Genomic DNA, 8,021 nt, shown 5'->3' with positions numbered 1-8,021 from the left:
TGTTGGGGGCCGCACCGGGGGTGGTGGAGAATGAAAGAACACACACAAAGACAAAGACACACAGAGAACATGGCGGCCGCACTCAGAGCCTCCGCCTCACTTTATTTATACTCCATAAACCTCACGTCAGCAGAAAGAATGCAATGCAAAACAAACTTTCTTTTCCCACATGTAACCTTCTACTCAGTACCTTGTTTCTATATTCTTACTTATCTACCCGCCTTCTTGGCGCCTACGGGAGTTCATTAAAAGTTCAGTTGAAGATACTGTCCTTGAGCCCTATCTATTCTCAGCATACTGTTTTCAAAGGCCCCTGCATTTTATTATCTTTATTGCAATTGTGAATGAGAGTTCACTCATGATTTGGCTCTCTATTATTGGTGTATAGAAATGCTTGTAATATTTGCAAATTGATTATGTATTCTGAGACTTTTCTGAAGTTGCTTACCAGCCTAAGAAGATTTTGGGCTGAGACGATGGGGTTTTCTAAATATACAATCATGTCATCTGCAAACAGAGACAATTTGACTTCCTCTCTTCCTATTTTAATACCCTTTCTTTCTCTTGCCTGATTTCCCTGGTCAGAACTTCCAATACCATGTTGAATAGGAGTGGTGAGAGAGGGTATCCTTGTCTTGTGTCAGTTTTCAAAGGGAATATTTCCAGTTTTTGCCCATTCAGTATGATATTGGCTGTGGGTTTGTCATAAATAGATTTTGAGATACATTTCATCAATACCTAGTTTATTGAGAGTTTTTAGAATGAAAGGCTCTTTAATTTTATCTAAGGCCTTTTCTGCATCTATTGAGATAATTATGTACTTTTGTCATTGGTTCTGTTTATGTGATGGATTACATTTATTGATTTGCATATGTTGAACCAAACTTGCATCCCAGGGATGAAGCTGACTTGATGGTGGTGGATAAGCTTTTGAATATACTGCTGGATTCGGTTTGCCAGTATTTCCTTGAGGATTTTTGCATTGGTGTTCCTCAAGTATATTGACCTGAATTTTTTTTTTTTTTTTTTTTTTTTTTTTTTTTGGTTTTTTTTTTAGGGTGGTGTTGGTTTTTTAAAAGCAGGTAGGGGGAATTTTTTTTTTTTTTTTTTTTTGGTCTCTGCTAGGTTTTTGTATCAGGATGATGCTGGCCTCATAAAAGCAGTTAGGGAGAATTCTCTGTTTTTCTATTGTTTGGAATAGTTTCAGAAGGAATAGTAACAGCTCCTCTTTGTACCTCTTTCAGAATTCGGGTGTGAATCCATTGGGTCCTGGGCTTTTTTTGGTGGTTAGGCTACTAACTACTGCCTCAATTTCAGAACGTGTTATTGGTCTATTCAGAGATTTGACGTCTTCCTGGTTTAGTCTTGGCAGGGTATATGTGTAAAGGAATTTATCCATTTCTTCTAAATTTTCTGGTTTATTTGTGCAGAAGTGTTTATAGTATTATCTGACGGTAGATTGTATTTCTGTGGGATCTGTGGTGATATCTCCTTTATCATTTTTTATTGTGTCTATTTGATTTTTCTCTCATTTCTTCTTTATTAGTTTGGCTATCAGTCTGTTTTGTTAGTCTTTTCAAAAAATCTGCTCCTGGATTCATTAATTTTTTGATGGGATTTTTGTGTCTCTATCTCCTTCAGTTCTGCTGTGATCTTAGTTATTTCCTGCCTTTTGCTTGCTTTTGAATTTGTTTGCTGTAGCTACTCCAGTTCTTTTAATTTTGATGTTAAGGTGTTGATTTTAGATCTTTCCCACTTTCTCTTGTGGTCATTTAGTGCTATGAATTTCCCTCTACACACTGCTTTAAATGTGTCCCAGAGATTCTGGTACATTATGTCTTTGTTCTCATTGGTTTCAAAGAACATCTTTATTTCTGCCTTCATTTTCTTTATTTACCCAGTAGTCTCAGGAGCAGGTTGTTCAGTTTCTATGTAGTTGTATGGTTTTGAGCGAGTTTCTTTATTCTGAGGTCTTTATCCTGAGTTCTTTATCCTGAGCAAGTTTCTTTATTTGATTGTACTGTCATCTGCTAGACTGTTTGTTATAATTTCCATTCTTTTGCATTTGCTGAGGAGTGTTTCCCTTCCAGTTATGTAGTCAATTTTAGAATAAGTGTGATGTGGTGCTGAGAAGAATGCATATTCTGTTGATTTGGGGTGAAGAGTTCTGTACATGTCTATTAGGTCCACTTGGTCCAGAGCTAAGTTCAAGTTCTGAATATCTTTGTTAATTTCCTGTGTCATTGATTTGTCTAGTATTGACAGTGGGGTGTTAGTCTCCCACTATTATTGTGTGGGAGCCTAAGTCTCTTTGTATGTCTCTAAGAACTTGCTTTATCAATCTGGGTGCTCCTGACTGAGTGTGTATATATTTAAGATAGTTAGCTTTTCTTGTTGCGTTGATCCCTTTACCATTATTTAATGCCCTTCTTTGTCTTTTTTTATCTTTGTTGGTTTAAAGTCTGTTTTATCACAGACTAGGATTGCAATCCCTGCTCTTTTTTTGTTTTCAATTTGTTTGGTAAATATCCCTGCATTCCTTTATTTTGGTCATATATGTGTCTTTGCACATGAGATGGGTCTCCTGAATACAGCACACTGCTGGGTCTTGACTCCTTATGCAATTTGCCAGTCTGTGTCTTTTTATTGGGGCATTTAGCGTATTTACATTTAAGGTTAATATTGTTATGTGTAAATTTGATACTGTCATTATGCTAATTGGTTATTTTGCCTGTTAGTTGATGCAGTGTCTTCAATGTGTCTATCATCTTTAAAACTTGATAAGTTTTGGCCAGGCACTGTGGCTCATGCCTATAATCCCAGAATTTTGGGAGGCCGAAACTGGAGGATTACCTGAGGTCAGGAGTTTGAGACCAGCCTGTCCAACTTGGCAAGATCCTATCTCTACTGAAAATACAAAAATTAGATGGGTGTGGTGGTGGGTGCCTGTAATCCCAGCTACTCAGGAGGCTGAGGCAGGACAATCACATGAACCCAGAGGCAGAGGTTTCAGTGAGCCGAGTTTGCACCATTGCACTCCAGCCTGGGCAATGAGTGAAACTCCTTCTTAGAAAAAGAAACACACACACACACACACACGCACCTTGGTATGTTTTTGCAGTGGCTGGTACAAGTGTTTCCTTTCCATATTTAGTGCTTCCTTCAGGAGCCCTTGTAAGGCAGGCCTGGTGATGACAAAAGCTCTCAACATCTCAACATTTGCTTGTCTGTAAAAAATTTTATTTCTCCTTCACTTATAAAGCTTAGTTTGGCTGGATATGAAATTCTAGGTTGAAAATTCTTTTCTTTAAGAATGTTGAACATTTGTCCCCACGCTCTTCTGGCTTGTAGGGTTTCTGCAGAGAGATCTGCTGTTAGTCTGTTGGGCTTCCCTTTGTGGGTTACCCAACCTTTCTCTCTTACTGCCTTTAACATTTTTTCCTTCATTTCAACCTTGGTGAATCTGATGATTATGTGTCTTGTGGTTGCTCTTCTGTAGGAGTATCTTTGTGGTGTCCTATGTCCTGAATTTGAATGTTGGCCTGTATTGCTAGGTTGGGGAAGTTCTTCTGGATAATATCCTGAAGAGTGTTTTCCAACTTGTTTCCTTTCTCTCCATCACTTTCAGGTACACCTTGTTTCTGTCAATTTGTCAAACTCATTCTGCATCCAGTTCTGTTCCCTTGCTGGTGAGGAGCTGTGATCCTTTGGAGGAGAAGAGGCTGGTTTTGGGAATTTTCTGGGTTTTGGAATTTTCAGCTTTTTTGTGCTGGTTTTTCCTCATCTTCCTGAATTTATCTACCTTTGGTCTTTGATGTGTTGGTGACCTTTGGATGTGGTTTATGTGTGGACATCCTTTTTGTTGATGTTGATGCTATCCCTTTCTGTTTTTTAGTTTTCCTTCTAACATTCAGGCCCCTCTGCTGCAGGTCTGCTGGAGTTTGCGGGAGGTCCACTCCAGACCCTGTTTGCCTGGGTATCACCAGCAGAGGTTGCAGAACAGCAAAAATTGCTGCCTGGTCCTTCCTCTGGAAGCTTCATCCCAGAGGGGCACCCGCCAGATGCCAGTGAGAGCTCTGCTGTATAAGGTGTCTCTCAGTCAGGAGGCATATGGGTCAGGGACCCACTTGAGGAGGCAGTCTGTCTCTTAGTAGAGCTCAAGCACTGTGCTGGGAGATCCACTGCTCTCTCCAGAGCCAGCAGGCAGGAACGTTTAAGTCTGCTGAAGCTGAACCCACAGCTGCCCATTCCCCCACGTGCTCTGTCACAGGAAGATGGGACTTTATCTATAAGCCCCTGATGGGGCTGCTGCCTTTCTTTCAGAGATGTCCTGCCCAGAAAGGAAGAATCTAGAGAGGCAGTCTGGCCACAGCAGCTTTATAGTGCTGCAGTGAGCTCCATCCAGTTCAAACTTCCCTGTAGCTTCGTTTACACTGTGAGGGGAAACTGCCTACTCAAGTTTCAGTAATAGCAGACGCCCCTCCCCACACCAAGCTGGAGCATCCCAGGTGGACTTCAGACCACTGTGCTGACAGCAAGAAATTCAAGTCAGTGGGTCTTAGCTTGAAGGGCTTCATGGTTGTGGGATCCACTGAGCTAGACCACTTGGCTCCCTGGCTTCATCCCCCTTTCTAAGGGAGTGAATGGTTCTATCTCTCTGACATTCCAGGTGCCACTGGGGTATGAAAACAAAACAAAACAAAAATGCCTGCAGCTAGCTCAGTGTCTGCCTGGATGGCCACCTAATTTTGTGTTTGAAAGCCAGGGCCCTGGTGGTGTAGGCACCCAAGGATACCCTGTGGTCTGCAGGTTGCAAAAACTGTGGAAGAAGTATAGTATCTGGGCTGGAATGCACCATTCCTCACAGCACAGTCTCTCACGGCTTCCCTTGGCAGGAGGAGGGAGTTCCCAACCCCTTGCACTTCCCTGGGTGAGGCAATGCCCCATCTTGCTTCTGCTCACCCTCCATGGGCTGCACCCACTGTCTAATCAGTCCCAGTGAGATGAGTCGGTGACCTCAGTTGGAAATGCAGAAATCACCCACCTTCTGTGTTGATCTTTCTGGGAGCTGCAGACCAGAGCTGTTCCTATTCGGGCATCTTGCCCATGACTGTCATGAACAACTTTTACTGAGCATGTAGCATACACCAAATATGTGATAAAACTTCAAAAGCAAATATTGAGTCTTATCTTTACATTTTTAGTGTCTTGCACAGTGGACATGTAATAAATGTTTGTAGAAACAATACCCGTTTTACCGAGGAGAAGGCTCCTCAAAAAGTTAAGTGATTTGCCTGAGTTTACATGGTTAGTGAGTAGCAGTACCATAATTTTAACTCACATTCTTTAATTCCAAATCTTTTGCTTTTCCTGTTATGCCAGCCTGTCTATTAAATTAACCTGTAATTATTAATTATTAAAAAATACTGACTGGGCACGGTGGCTCACGCCTGTAATCCTAGCACTTTGGGAGGCCAAGGCAGGCAGATCACTAGAGTTCAGGAGTTCGAGACCACCCTTGCCAACATGGTAAAACCTCATCTCTATGAAAAATACAATGATTAGCCAGGCTTGGCAGCAGGCACCTGTAATCCCAGGGCTGAGTCAGGAGAATCACTTGAACCCAGGAGATGGAGGTTGCAGTGAGCCAAGATCATGGCACTGTACTCCAGCCTGGGCAACAGAGGGACATTATCTCAAAAAAAAAAAAAAAAAAAAAAAAAGGCATATTAATTACTGTATAAACCAACCTACTGTAACAAGAAAATTCCAAAATATAATAGCTAATTTTTTAATTCTTATTTTTATATAGAAAGGTGGTTACCAAAGGCTGGGACTTGAAGGTGGGAGACGGAAATTAAGAAAAGTTGGTAAAGGGGTACAAAATTCAGTTAACTAGAATGAACATTTCTAGTACTCAATAGCAAAGAAGGGACATTATAGTTAACCATAATTTAGTATCTTTCAAACTAACTAGAAGATAGAATTGTAATGTTTCCAAAACAATGAAAAAATAAATGTTTGAGGTGATGGATATCCCAATTACCTTGATTTTACCATTAAACACTGTATATATGTATCTAAATATCACATGTGCCCCCAAAATATATACAAATGATATATCAACAAAAAAAGAAAGAATATAAGCATAATATTTAGTGCAGACATTGACTTCATCTGCTAGAACTAGAGTGATGTGATATAATTGAAATAGCTCAAAGCTGAAAATGGGAGAACTAGACTACAAATCCAATTCTCCCCCAATTAATTCTATGATTTAAGCATGTGAACTTTCTAGAACTCAGTCTTCATCTGTAAAATGATAGCAGCATTAAAAAATATTTTTGTCAGCTTTTCTCATTGATGTATCTCAGTACACAGAATAAAGCCTGAAATATAGCAGGCAATCAATAAACATTTGTTGAATGAATTAACAAATGAAAGAATTTTAGAAGAAATCATTACTCCCCATCTCCCTTTCCAAGTCTAATATTTTGTAATTCTGGTCCTTAGAATTTCTATAATTATTTCATAGTATTTTATTATTTTCCACCTCCAACAACAGAAATAGCTAAACCTATTTGCTCCTTTAATCTTAAAGAGAAAGCTATTACATCCCTAAGCTTCCCCAGCTGAGAATTCAAAGATTTTCACCACAACCAGATCAACTGATCAGTCTTTAATAGGTTTTGTTTATTTATTAAACAATAACAAAAAGGATCTTTGAGGAGGGGAAGCAATTATCTGCATCACATCTTTCAATACATATAATCTCAGCAGGGATCTGGTAAGTATAAGCTTTTGGTGGAGGCAGAGAGAAAGTTCCATGCATATCAATCCAAGGCAGCCAGGCTAAGACACCAGCATATCATTTCACAGCTTGCTGTGCTATGGATTTTGTTCTAAGACAGCTATTACAATGGCTCATTTTGCCTGAGTATTACAAAACTACAAATAGCTATAGCTGCTTCCCATTCATCTTTCGTCATAGATGGCACAATAGTACGACACTGACTGACATTTCCATCAGAGGTGTCAGAACCACTACTTTATCAGCCATGGTAGCAAGCGTCTCCCCAAACACCAGGATCAGCCACCCAGAGCCCTTGGAATGGGAGAGGATATCTTTGCTTGGCAGGGCCTGAATGTTGTTCCAACCCCACTTCATGCCACAGCTGGCATAGACACAGCTATTAGCTAGCCCATGTTGTACAGCACCCAGCACCTTGCACCAGAAGTTCCTTTTAGTCAGACGCAATTGCCTTAGATCACATATTTCACATCTCCTCCTTGGTGCAAACACAGAGTTAAAAGAATAGTCAATCAGGCAGACTTGGTTCTGGTGCCTACAAGCTTTGTGTGACATTGGATAAGGTCTCTACAATAGGTATGATGAGATCCAGCTTCAGAGACTGAAGCAAGAGTTTTTGTTTTGCCCCTTTTGATGTAGGCAAAGCACTATTGTTACTATTGCTGGTGTTGTTGTCCTTTTTGGTGACCTAGTAAAAGAGGGAACTATTACTGCTTCTTGTTCCATTCTGATTCCATTCTGAACCACTGCTCTAATTATGATGGACTTTTCCTTTCCATTTTGTTCATTTTTGTGTAGTTGATATTTGTAGTGATTATATTTATCCTTCTCCAGTGATAAAATTATGTTACATACTAAATATCCTTTTTTAAAACTTGTATTCAAATATGCCCCTCTAGGAACACTTAGAGTCGCCGATCTAGTTTTTCAACTGGAAATCACAAAGTTTTATTATTAAATAGACCCACACATTTATTAATTTAAAATCACTGAACATTACCATAGAATGCTCAGGGAGAAATCTAAGACTATAAGATATGCACAATTGGCTGGAAACAGTAGCTCACACCTGTAATCCCAGCACTTTGGGAGGCCAAGGTGGGTAGATCATGAGGTCAGGAATTCGAGACCAGCCTGACCAACATGGTGAAACCCTGTCTCTACTAAAAATATAAAAGTTACTTGGGTAATCCCAGCTACTCAGGAGGCT

General features: G+C 40.0%; 1 pseudogene; it reads right to left on the bottom strand.

Moving 5' to 3' along the window:
• Positions 1–6,985: 6,985 nt before the first annotated feature.
• Positions 6,986–8,021, bottom strand: part of LOC112622619 — a 140,948-nt pseudogene continuing 139,912 nt past the window's right edge.

This window comes from Theropithecus gelada, chromosome 4, assembly GCF_003255815.1.
Source record: "Theropithecus gelada isolate Dixy chromosome 4, Tgel_1.0, whole genome shotgun sequence".
Classification (NCBI taxonomy): Eukaryota; Metazoa; Chordata; class Mammalia; order Primates; family Cercopithecidae; genus Theropithecus; species Theropithecus gelada.
The sequence above is the reverse complement of the archived record's forward strand: the minus strand, read 5'-3'. Positions and strand labels throughout refer to the sequence as shown.